General features: G+C 39.8%; 1 protein-coding gene and 1 long non-coding RNA gene across 15 annotated transcripts in view; one reads left to right on the top strand and one right to left on the bottom strand.

The window, feature by feature from the left end:
• The window catches only part of mpp2b (MAGUK p55 scaffold protein 2b), a 104,310-nt gene that overhangs the window by 64,695 nt on the left and 26,280 nt on the right, over positions 1 to 13,335 (top strand). The gene's annotated exons all lie outside the window — the stretch shown is intronic.
• Positions 5,045 to 8,551, bottom strand: LOC147834403 (uncharacterized). The gene is made up of 3 exons (XR_015503904.1): positions 7,896 to 8,551; positions 5,491 to 6,262; positions 5,045 to 5,445 (listed from the first exon to the last, which is right to left on the bottom strand). It is a non-coding gene; the product is annotated as an uncharacterized LOC147834403 (long non-coding RNA).

The following is a 13,335-nucleotide window of genomic DNA, read 5'->3' as shown; positions in this document are numbered from 1 at the left end:
ACAAATGAAGATGTCTAAGTTCATAAGGCTTGTCCAACTGTTCAAATTTACTACCCTTTTGTTATGTTAGGGATGAAAACATCCACAAAATTAAACTGCGGTAAAAACGCATCAGATAAATATTTTCTTTTCCATTTTTCTTTTCTCAGTCCTGATCAAAACTACTAAACTGCATTGAAAAATTAACAGGATTTTAATTTCTTTCTATAATTGCCAAATTCACATATGATGTCACTGATTTGGTGTTAAAAAACACACAAAGGGACGTATTTTTTATATAAAAAGTAATTGTGGACTAGATTTTTTACCTTTTATCATAGTCTTGGACATGTGAACGATTAGTACCAACATTGGCTTTGATGCACTGATGCAGTGATTTTCATTTTTCATACCGAAAGTCATTGGGGCAAAAACAGCCACCAATAGTAAATTGGCAAGAAAAATGAAAATTAAAACACACATGTGCAAGACATAAAAAATCCAGTCCACAATTACTTTTTATATTGAAAACACGTCATTTTGTGTGTTTTTTTCACCAAATTAGTAACAACATTTATAAATTTGGCGATTAAAATCCTGTAAGTTTCTAAAGAATTTAGTTGTTTTAATCAGTACTGAGGCTGATTAACAGATTTCTGTAACAAAAAAAACAAAAAAAATATGTAGATTTGTCTGATGTATTTTTACAGCAGTTTAATTTAGTGGATGTTAGACAAAAGTATAGTATTTGGCCAGAGTCTATTGTTGAGTGTTTTTTTTTTTTTTAAATTCAAAGCATTTTCTCAAAATATGTGTCAAAATAAGATTTGACACCAAAAAACCATTCTGCTCGCTGAAACACAGAAATGGCCCATTTCCTCTGACTGGTACAGTATAGTACGGTATGGGCCTTTGCGGGTCATCTTTATCAGGCTTGCATTTCCACTACCAAGGGTACCCTTTTGGTGGGTGAGGTGTATGAGAGAAAGTTTCAATTGACATCAGTCACCCTCGAATAAATGTGTACAGTAAATCTGTACAGGTTGTTTACATATCACATGAGAAGCACTTCTCACAAAACAGATGCTTTATACACATAAATTCTTGGGTATAAATGTTTATTACTAACTTTTCTATGAACATAATTTGATTATAACTGCAGATCAATGACAGTGCCTGAAATAGCCTACTGTAACGTCTGCAGTTATGTAAAATAAATAAATAAATGAACATATATGAACACATACAGCCCCTTAGAGTCTCCGATATGTTACCAACTACAGAAAAACCACACACAGCATACATTTAGTCCTTATTTAGGTTTATAAACAACACGCAACATAGCCCACAGTCAGTACAAACCTCTCATCTATGTAATCTTCACCATCACATGTAAACTCTGTTAGAGAGTAACTGTCATTCCGAGTTCATAACAGTCCAAAAGGCGATGATAAACGTGGCAGTTTGTTTGTGATTCAGGTTGCTGAAACAACTTGCTCCTGTGTTTTGTCGGGCTTCTCCTTTGTTCGCGCTTCACTCTCTCCTTTTTCCTTTTCTTTCTGAAAGGATCTGATGACGGAGACACTTCAATAATCACCCACACGTTATTATTATCAGCCCAAAAAGTTCATTATATCAAATATAGATGCGATCGCGAGCTCCCCTCATAAAACAACAACTGGACACGGCAGATTTAGTTCTTCTTGGCTTTGTGTCTGTACATCAAGACAATGAGTAACAATGCATAAGTTCTGTTTGAGCTTGGGTCTTCCATGGTAGAGATCTGCGCGGGACTAAATTTTGAATCCCGCTCCCGCCCGCACCCGCCAGGTTTTAGCCCGAACCCGACCGCTCCTGCTTATATTAAGAATTTATTGTCCAGCTGCCCGACCCGCCCTGTTTTCTGGCCGCCGCGCCCGATCCCGCTAAAGAGCGGGGGAGAACAAAACCGAAAATCCCTCAGCTATACAGTCCAGACAGCCAAGCTGTCTGTATAAACACACACACACACACACACAGACAAATCTCTCTCTCTCTTACGCGCGTGCGCACTAACACACACACAAGCACCAAGCAGACACACAGGCGTTTGCTGTTATATCAACTCAAAGGCTTGTAATACCATGTATCAAGTACCAATGTAATACCAAAAGGTTTTATATAAAGGTATATAAATACTGAGTCGCGCCAAATCCGGGCCGCAGCGCACATTACGCTCGGGCCGATTCCGGCGCCGGCCGCCACATCTGGCCTGATTGATTCGGGCCGGAATCGGGCAGTGAGTCCACAAGCATCCGGGGTCCGGCAGCCGGAGCCGGGCTGAGTGGTAAGTCTCCGGCAGGCGAGAATCTAGCCGGAACTGGCCCGAGTATATTTTGCTATCTGGGAAAGCTCTCTGTCTCTCATTCGCGCACGCGCGCACTAACATACACAAGCACCAAGCACACACACAGGCAAAGCTCTCTCTCTCTCTCTCTCTCTCTGTCTCTCTCTCTCTATTATTCGCATAGCAATATCCGCGATATTGCTGGACAGCCCGCTCTTGTCCCAAATTAAACCCGTTACCGACCGCTCCCGCGATTTATTCGGAAATTTATTCCCCCGCCTCAGAAATCTGGTCGGGTCCTGCGGCGCCCGCGGGAATGCAGACCTCTAGTCCATGGCTCGTTATTATATGCATTAGTTTTACAGTGTAATGTCTCGGCTGTGTATAAAAACATGGCAGTCCCTTTGTTTTCATTCTGGCTAGATCCACACAAGCTCCTGACGTATCTCTGTAACCAATCAGCGTTCAGCTGCTCGTGTAGCTCCACCTTTTGGTACACTTTCTCATGTTTGGTACCCTTTTGAAAGGGTGCCGAAAAAGTGGTACGGTACGGTTTGGTACGCCTTTTGACAGTGGAAACAGCCATAAAAGCGTACCAAACCGAACCGTACCGTACCGTACCACTCAGTGGAAGCAGGGCAAAAGAGTTATGGCCAATTTAAGACTCAAAATCCCTCCAGAGTGGATGAAAACATCCCCAACACTACATAAGGGTTAACCACTAAGTGATCTAAAATGTAAAGCACACATGTTTTCTAACAGAGCCTACAGTCTATGTAATGTTTAAAAAGTCTTAGATTTATTGTATTGATTTTTTTCATTTGAAATGTGGACTATAGTAGTTTAAGACTTAGGATAAAGAACATGGGCAATAATTTAATAACACTGCTAGCATTTTTCCAAATTACTGGCTAATTTTGGGAACTAAACAAAGGAAACTCTAAAAGCAGTCAGTGAGTCAGAGCAGACTGCCACACTGATAGAGATTTTTGCACTCTGAATATATGCCATGTGTCACATGGAACCATTTTCTGATACATTTGTACATTTCTTTAAAAGCTGGTCATTGCCATGAAACCAGGACATTTTTATTTCTCCTTCTGAATACCTAGTACCTGAATTGCCTGTGCCCCAGTCAAAGGAACTCCAGAAAAGGAGGTATATGTGTTTGCATGTGTCAGACAGTTCAGTAAGCTTTAAAGGGCACCTAGGTTACCACTTTTTTCAGATTTAACATACAGTAAGTGTTTTGCGTCTCCAGAATGTGTCTGTAAAGTTTTAGGTCAAAACATCTATCAGGTTTTTCATTATACCTTTTACAAGATTTTATTTTAAACATTTTTTCCACCAGGGGGCTGTTTAGTTGAACTGCGCCTTTAAGAAAAGTCCGCCCTGCCCACCGTTTCTTAGTGCCTTTCTGCGTGCCCTAATCTCCTCCCTCGGCTGCGTCAGACAACAGACAGACAGACTTAGGAAGAAGATCTCATGTAGCGTTTGTGAGAAATACTACAGTAGGAACTTTACCCATGAGTATTTGTTGTGATGCATCGATGAGTCACACACACAATGCCAATGTACAAAGTTCATGCGCGCACGCACACACAGATACACACAGACACACACACACACACACACACACACACACACACACACACACACACACACACACACACACACACAAACACACAAAAATAAAACAAAATTTACAAAATAAACCTGATTTAACGTCCACAAACCGGGATTGAAGCGTCTTCCTTTATAATTGTTCTGACTCATGCCTGTGCTGATGAAGTAAAGCTGAAGTAAATCGCTGTAATTCATTACAAACGTTTTAAAACATTTTAAGCATGTGGAACTCCCTCTTGATCACATTTGATGATGATTGATGATTGTAGCAAACTGAACAGACCTTTTTTACCCGGTTGCTTTGTGCACGTCTGGTCTTGTTGACATGATTACACACGTGACTACAGGGACATGTTACGCAGCTGTCAATCAATTCGGTGGGTGGGAGGACTGCACTCCTACGTCAAGTTGCGGTCAGTCTGAAAACCGCTCTGATTGGTCCACCGTTTTTATGTTGTTAAACTGAAAAAAAGGACTTGATGTTTTATTTCATCCCAATATGACGTTCTATACACTATATCCACACATGTCTGTTCAAACAGCTTGAAAAGTAGATTTTTCACCATAGGTGCCCTTTAACGCTTGACGGACAAAATAGAGGACAGCAACAAGACTGCTCTGCACAGCAAACTGATTGAAGAGCCTTTTCCCTCTTATTTCGTCATGCCCTTCCCTCTCTGTTCCACACATGACTGCTATTGAATGAATACAGAAGGAAAAGGAGGGAGGCGGATAGCAAGCAAATGAACATGACATGGATGGATTATGATTCTGATCAAAATCCACGTTTTGGTACATGTATGCCATACCTTTGTCGGTCTGCTTTCTTAATGGTCATATGTTATGGTCACTAGGTTTCTTTTGTGGCTGTTCAGTCTTAAAAGCACAGGATACAATTTTCACCATTAGAGGGTGCATATTCACAACAAACAAAGACATATTTTGCTGACACCTTGACTGAGTGTGGAATCATGGGAATCGTCATCTTCATTACATCCTATGGGACTCCTGCAGATTTCACATTCATGGATGAGCTGTAGAATTCAACACTTAATATTATGGTGGTCTGAAGCAGAGTCAAGGTCTTTGCACACTGAAATGCGAAATTTTCACATGCGAAAAAATCATTCAATTCAATTCAATTCAGCTTTATTTGTATAGCGCTTTTACAATGTAGATTGTGTCAAAGCAGCTTCACATAAATAGTCATAGTAACTGGAACAGTGTGGTTCAGTAACTGGAACAGTGTGGTTCAGGTTTTAGTGTTTAAGTTCAGTTCAGTTCAGTTTAGCTCAGTTCAGTGTGATTTAATCATTACTGAGAGTTCAAACACTGAAGAGCCAATTCATCGATGCATAGCTCTACCAATCCTGAACCATGCGAGGCAGTGGCGACAGCGGAGAGGGAAAAAAAACTTCACCTGATGGGAGTGAAGAAAAAAAACCTTGAGAGAACCAGACTCAGTTGGGCACGACCATTTTAATTTCTCCACTGGCCAAAAGTCTTGTGCAGAGCTTCATTCGCCGTGGTTTAGGCTGGAAGATGGCCTCAGTGAAGACTCGTCTGTCCCTGGAGCATCGCTGGAATCAGACTCATGTTCTCCACTCCCCACGACCATCAGCGCAGCAGCAGCTCAGGATAAGGCCTGGTCCCGGATATGGAATCCTTGGGATCATCACGTCGCTGGTCTTGGATCCAATCAGTGACTCCGCATAATCTGAGGACCTCGGGATGAGTATCCCCAGATGAAAATAGAGAATAAAGAAAATAATTAGCGTAGCTGCTGTTCATAGTGTATATAAGCAAGATGCAGAAGCCAGTGTGGAACCCGCTAGGTGATGCATTGAGTGTATGCTTTACTAAACAGATAGGTCTTTAATCTAGTTTTGAACTGGGAGAGTGTGTCTGAGCCTCGGACGTTATCAGGAAGGCTATTCCAGAGTGTAGGAGCCATGAAAGAGAAGGCTCGACCTCCTTTACTTGATTTTGCTATTCTAGGTACTACCAGAAGCCCTGAATTTTGAGATCTTAAAGAGCGAGTTGGTTTGTTGCGAGACAGAAGGTTGGTTAGATAAACAGGAGCTAGATTATTTAGAGCTTTATAGGTGAGAAGTAATATTTTAAATTCAATACGAAACTTAACAGGCAGCCAGTGTAGGGAGGATAAAATTGGGGTTATATGATCATATTTTCTAGACCTGGTCAGAACTCTGGCTGCTGCATTTTGTACTAATTGAAGTTTGTTAATAGAGGATGCTGGGCAGCCAGCAAATAGAGCATTACAGTAATCCAGTCTCAAAGTCATAAAAGCATGGACTAGGTTTTCTGCATCTGAGATGGATAGCATATTTCGTAATTTAGCGATATTTCTCAGATGAAAGAAGGCAGTTTTTGTGACATGGGATATATGGTTTTCAAAAGTTTAATTGCTGTCTAATATGACACCCAAATCTTTTATAGTAGAGCTAAAGCTAACTTTGTATCCCTCTAATTGTAAATTGAGTTGCGAGATCAGCTGTGTGCGAGATTTAGGCCCAATAAGTAATAATTCTGTTTTGTCGGAGTTTAAGAGAAGAAAATTGTTGGTCATCCAGTCTTTGATGTCTTTGATACACTCAGTTAGTTTAGAAATTCAGACGTCTCGTCAGGTTTAGTTGAAATATATAATTGAGTATCATCTGCATAGCAGTGAAAGCTGATCCCATGTCTTCTAATAATGTCTCCCAGAGGTAGCATGTAAATTGTAAACAGTAAAGGGCCTAAAACTGATCCTTGAGGCACCCCATACTTTACTGGGCAGATTTGTGAAGGCTGTCCATTAAGATTCACAAACTGGTAGCGGTCAGTTAAGTATGACTTAAACCATTGTAGAGCCTGTCCCTGGACACCTGTAGACTTTAAGCGATTTATGAGGATATTGTGGTCAATGGTATCAAATGCCGCACTAAGATCGAGTAAAACTAATAGCGAGACGCACCCTCGGTCAGCAGCTAAGAGTAAATCATTGGTTATTTTCACTAAGGCGGTTTCTGTACTGTGGTGAGCCCTGAAACCTGACTGAAACACTTCAAAAATATTGTTCGTCTGCAGAAAAGAGCATAATTGAGTGGAAACAACTTTTTCTAGTATTTTAGACATAAATGCAAGATTTGAAATAGGCCTATAGTTAGCTAAGTTGTTGGTCATCACATATATATACATCACATATATATACAGTTGAAGTCAGAATTAGTAGCCCCCTTTGAATTTTGTTTTCTTTTTTAAATATTTCCCAAATGATGTTTAACAGATCAAGGACATTTTCACAGTGTGTCTGATAATATTTTTTATTTTGGAGAAAGTCTTATTTGTTTTATTTTGGCTAGAATAAAAGCAGATGATTTTTTTTTTATTTTGAGATATTGAGCTTTAAAGTTTTTGCATTCCATATAGATAACAGTAAGTGTGTAACATTTTTTTAAGTATTAAAATGTAAACAACTTAAAAAAACATCCCATAATGTAAATAAGTTGTCATTTAATAAGAATTTGTCAATAACTCAATTTTGACAAAAATTTCAGATAGAACCATATAATTCTAAGAGTGCGATTTCCATATTTTTCTGCTTGTTCAAACTACATATTCAAAATGAGCTGAATCAACACAATTCTTGTCTTTTTGAGGTGACTTAATTGTTTTATGTTTAATCCTTGTATTTGTCAAAACAATTAAGTTAACTCAATCTATTTGTGTTGGCTCAATATGAAAGAATTGTGTGGAAACCAGCACTTTTTGTACAGTATAGGACATAGTATGTGCATCTATTTTATTGTTTTATTTTCTTTTTGTAGTGCTTATTTTTACCTCTTTCTCTGGATTTAAACATTCTTCAAAACATTTGAGATAATGCAAGTACATAAGTCAGCAAATATCTAACATTGTTCTAGTGTTTTTTTTATATATTTTTTAAAGAAAGAAATCACACATATTGTCCCTTTAATTTCAGTGTTGCTCTTCATCATGTAACTAGTTGGTGTTGGTAATGGCTTGTAATGGTTTATCAAAAGCTTCTATGAAAGAAATGAATAAAAAAACTCTTCTGCAATCAAAACCACTAAAAAAAGTAGGCAATTTATTGTACCACATGAATGGATGTGATTGTGAACGCTTGATGTAACAAAACCAAAGCGCTAAAGCCCTCACATGCTGATACAAACATACAAACACTCATGTAACTAGCATTTACTGCAATAACCTTGCTTCAAAACCTTCGTTAAGCTCAAACTTTGGATTGCACTGCCAGGTTCGGGCACCTGTCTCATGCTGGGAGATCAGTGAAGTGCCAAAGCCCTGCCTGTTTTTGACACCATGCCACCTCAACCCATTGAGAGGAGACGCCGACAGTCTCCGTCTGCCCTTTTACGTTTTCAGCTATGTCATACTGCAGTTCTTAGCCTCTTCACCCATCTTCATCTTCATCTTTGCTGCTTATTAGATGAGAATTAAATGAGTGCAGTTTTGTCTCTGCCCATATGGTGCCATATTCAAAGTGCCCCATCTGCGCCCGTCTCTATTTGATCCCAAAATAAACGAGCAGCTTCCTGTGCCGGCTGCCAATATGGGACTGGACATCACAGTGTTATGTTACTAATGTGATTCACACATCTATGGTGGGAATATTCATGTTTTTGAGAGCTGCCGTAGGTGTTTGTGATGGCAGATGGTATTGTTGGCATTTGTGTGTGTGCGCAGTGTTTGTTGTCGAGCGTCTGAATGATGTAATCCAGGCATATTTTCTGTGTGTGGACATTCCAGATCCTAATAGCAGCATTCCACTGGACGGCAGGTGACTACAGTTGCCATGACAACAGGATTTAAGCTCTTACACTAAAATTCCTCTTAAAGGGACAGTTGATACAAAATTCAAGATTCCAGCATTCAGTGTGCTTTTCTACTACACAATCAATATGCTTTTATTTGGCTCACTTTTGGGGGCTTTTCCACTGCTTTCTATAGGGGAATTACCAACCTATGTCACACATGATGTCACACGGGTTCAACCACGCATACCAGTTGCAAAAAAAGACCAGTTGCAAAAACAAACATGTCATGTTGTGCAGTAGGATGCCAAATTCGAGTCTAAAACTAGAAAACTTGTATTTTTACTGTACACCACACTGCTTTTAATGCCAACCGCAGACGTCTTTGTCTAACAGCCTTCATAAGAGCTGAATGGAGTGAGGACCCATAGATAGATACATTAGATATTACCCACCCTGCTGTTGTCTATTAGAACGAATGTGTCAATAGAGCCACCAATTTAGTACAGGGTAGCGCTCCTTTGAAATGAATGCGGACCAAGGTGCAGTGAAACACTGTGGCCATCCAAAGACAGATATATACACTATGATTGGGAGTTTTCCCAGTGGTCTGTATGCAAATATTTTTTTAAGATACGAAATATTATAACTTTACATCACTTTTCTACTTTGATGGATGTGAGCGCACAAGCATTGCCGACAAAGAGCATGTGTTTGTGTGTGTAACGGAGGCCAGCTAGTAAGTTCTGTGCAGGTAAACATCACTCCACTGACCTCCAAAGGTGCTCTAGCGACAAACGCTAGAGGCCATGGTCTTTAGCCTCCTTGTTAGAGCAACCGACTCCAATGTGGAAGGTCGCCGGTTTGATCCCAGCTCGAAGCGGGTTGGGTGGTGTAGGACTGGCGGGGTTGCATTGGTGCCGTGACCCGGATGGGAGTGAGGTTTAGGGGGTGAGTGTAACGGAGGCCAGCTAGTAAGTGCTGTGCAGGTAAACCTCACTCCACTGACCTCTAAAGGTACTCTAGTGACAGACGCTAGAGGCCATGGTCTTTAGCCTCCTTGTTAGAGCAACCGACTCCCATGCGGAAGGTTGCCGGTTGGATCCCAACTGGAAGCGTGTTGGGTGGTGTAGGACTGGTGGGGTTACATTGGTGCCGTGACTCGGATGGGAGTGAGGTTTAGGGGGGGTGAGTGTAACGGAGGCCAGCTAGTAAGTGCTGTGCAGGTAAACATCACTCCACTGACCTCTAAAGGTGCTCTAGCGACAGACGCTAGAGGCCATGGTCTTTAGCCTCCTTGTTAGAGCAACCAACTCCCATGCGGAAAGTCGCCGGCTTGATCCTAGCTCGAAGCGGGTTGGGTGGTGTAGGACTGGCGGGGTTACATATACATGGAAATGCATTATCCTCCCTCCCTGTTTAATTTGATCTAATACATGTCCTGAAACACACCCCCTCTCCCGCTTTCACTTCTCATTTTAATTGAGGGAGCGGTTTGTTTGGGAAATAATCTCCGTTATGAACGGCTCTTTCACTTAGCCGACAATAAAAATAGTTTCCGGCACTGCAGTATCTTGTTGTCTTATTTCATAGCATTGCTTGCTTATTTTATTTAAGAAAACTAGCATAAGCTTAGGATTTAGTGCTAGTTGGTGCTACTTTGCCTAATGGTCAGTGCAGTAAGAGACTGTATATCATCAATAACATTACTGGTTAAGCACAAACGCTCATAACATACAAAAACATAAAAAAAGTAATCTTGCCTATGAAATGTTTTTCCTTTATGCTTTGTTTTCTTTGTTTGCTCGTTACTACACCCGTACACAGCACTATAGTCCAGCATCTTTACATTGGCACACTGTCTTAACTGCGGTTGAATTGACCCATGCTCAGGGTCCCTATGTGATATCTAGTGTATATATCTATGGTGAGGACCTAATTAAAAATGCTTGACTCTGCAGTTCTCATTTCATGATAGATAAGTTCATGCTATGCTGAATCCTACACATTACTCACTTTTGATTGCAGCAATGATTTCAGCAAAAACAGTTAAATATGGTTCATTAAACTTCGGACACTGAATGCTCAGAATGAAATGTAAAAATTTAACCTAATACAGTCGCTGTCAGAATGCTGTTGTTTTGCTAGTTGATGATTACCCAGGCTTTGTACAGTTCCATCTTCTTTCCTTGTGTTTGGCTATAGGCAGAACCTCGGGTTTTAGCACTACATAGTGTTGAATCTGGTCATCATGTAGCATTATTTCTTGCACATGGCCACACAGAACAAAATTGTTGGCATTCAAAGACTTGTACGCTTTTAACTTCTCTGTTGTAAAATCACTTGGAGCTTCAATGAGATTGTATATTTCGGGCTTGATGCTTGGATATTTTGTATTATCCAATATTCATTGGGAGGGTGCTATTGCAAATGAACCTGTCATACGAGCGCCGCTCACTTTAAAGTTAATTTTGCTGGATAAATGTGCTTATGACTGGGTGACAAGCTGTTATAATACGCTGAATGCATTTTGTAAATATTATAATATGTAATTAATATATATTATCTCTAATACAACAATTAACTTTGTACCGCATCGGATGTCATTTCCTCACTGTAAATGCTAGCGCTCCCGTTTTTTTTCTGCGACCTCGCTGCGCGCACATCCTGAGTGTTTTTAAACTGGTAATTCGTCCATACCTATTATCTGGTATGTGTTTTAGGACCAACTTGGGTCAGGTTACAAGTGAGCTTTACTGTTACAAAAACATGATGTATACACACTGCAGATCACAAATTATTCAGAGAGAACCCTCACTACGAGCATCGCTTTTAGCGTGAGACCGTCTGTGTGGTTTGTGCTCTGTTTGTTTGTGTTGTCTTTGCGATGATGTCATGGCAGTAGAGGTGATGCAACTGCTTTAAGAAAGCGCAGGATCAAAGTTTAGTGCATTTAGTGTCACTGCTTCTCACTTCTGGGATAGGCTCCCACTGGAGATTAGGTCAGCTCATGATGTGATGACTTTCCCCTCCCTCTTTAATAAAAGCTGTTTTTCAGCAAACCTTTAACTTTTCATTTATTGTTTGTTTTTACTGATATTATTCTTTATTGTCTTTATTCTTTTCATCCTGTTTATGCAGAAATTGTGTTAAATAAACATTACCTTACCCAACCTTGCAATACTTCACCTAACTATAGTGATTATCCCATCCAGCTTACTGTTATTCCAAACCCATGTGAGGTTTTTTTTTTCAAAATGTTTGTTGAAAGTCTTCAACTTTTGACTGCCTCCAAAGGTAGGTTTCATTTGCAATGTAAACACTCATGTAGATGTATGCATTTTAAGAGCAACAAAAGACCAAATTCTCTCTGCCTGCTGACCAAACACCAGTGGTGTAAAGAGTACTGCAAAATCATGCTTAAGTAAAAGTGCCATTAATTGCCTAAAAATGTAGTGCAAGTAGAGTAAAAGTATCTGGTGTAAATATTACTCAAAGTATGAGTAAAAAGTAGACATTTCAAAAGTAATTTGTGGATGTGTGTAAACGTAACATTCTGTAGTGCATTTAGTTATTCCTCAGCAATATGAACGACGATGAATATCACACGACGCCATAAGACATTAATTATCGTTAATATTTGAGGTCCAATAAAGACGTCAAATGACGTTGATGTGTGGTCTATTTTAGATTGTGTTGGAAAGTGACCAAAATCCAATGAAGAGCCAACATCTTAAACCATCAATAGACTAATACTGATACTGACTAATACTAACATTTATTTGTCAGGTATAGCAACCAAAATCCAGTGTCTGATAGACGTCATAGTGGTTCATAGTGAGGTAGTTCATTATGATACAATTTACCTCTTTATTTCTATGTGCGATCTGATTGGGCAGGAATCACAGGACTCATTTTTCTAACCCCCATAGACAAGAAAAAGTAGTGACTGCAGGTTGAAAGAAAGTAGTGAGTAAAAGTACATATACAGCACTAAAAATATACTCAAGGGTGAAGTAAAAGTACACATCTTTAACCTCTAAAGGCCCGAGGTGTTTTTTACATGCATTTTATATTTCTCTTTGCTATTTGGGCTTATTTGAACCTAAGTAGAATAAAAGAGAAAAATGATGTCCATATATGTGGACTCGTGGTCCGAATTTCCATAAAACACAATGAAGTCACCTTTGTATAATAAAATGAAAAACTCTTTATTTCTGCCTTGAACACAGCAGTTTTTTCCTGACTGCTTTTGATGATTAATAGCACGTACACACATATTTTTTGAACATGTTTTGACAATCAGTAAAAAGAACATTTTATGTCTGTAACAAAATATAAAACATAAGACATGAAAACTAAAATGTGCTTTCCACGTATGTGGCCACTAAACACTAGGAAAGGGGTGGCCAACCCTGTTCCTGAAGAGCCACCCACCTGCAGATTTCAGTTTCTACCCATATCAAACACACCTGAACCAATTAATTAGGACCTGAACACCACATGATAATTACAGGCAGGTGTGTTTGATATGGGCAGCAACTGAAATCTGCAGGAAGGTGGCTCTAGGTGGCCCCTAGAAGGTTAAAACTACTTAGTAAATGA

Source organism: Danio rerio, chromosome 12, assembly GCF_052040795.2.
Source record: "Danio rerio strain M-AB ecotype USA chromosome 12, GRCz13ab, whole genome shotgun sequence".
NCBI lineage: Eukaryota > Metazoa > Chordata > Actinopteri > Cypriniformes > Danionidae > Danio > Danio rerio.
The sequence above is the reverse complement of the archived record's forward strand: the minus strand, read 5'-3'. Positions and strand labels throughout refer to the sequence as shown.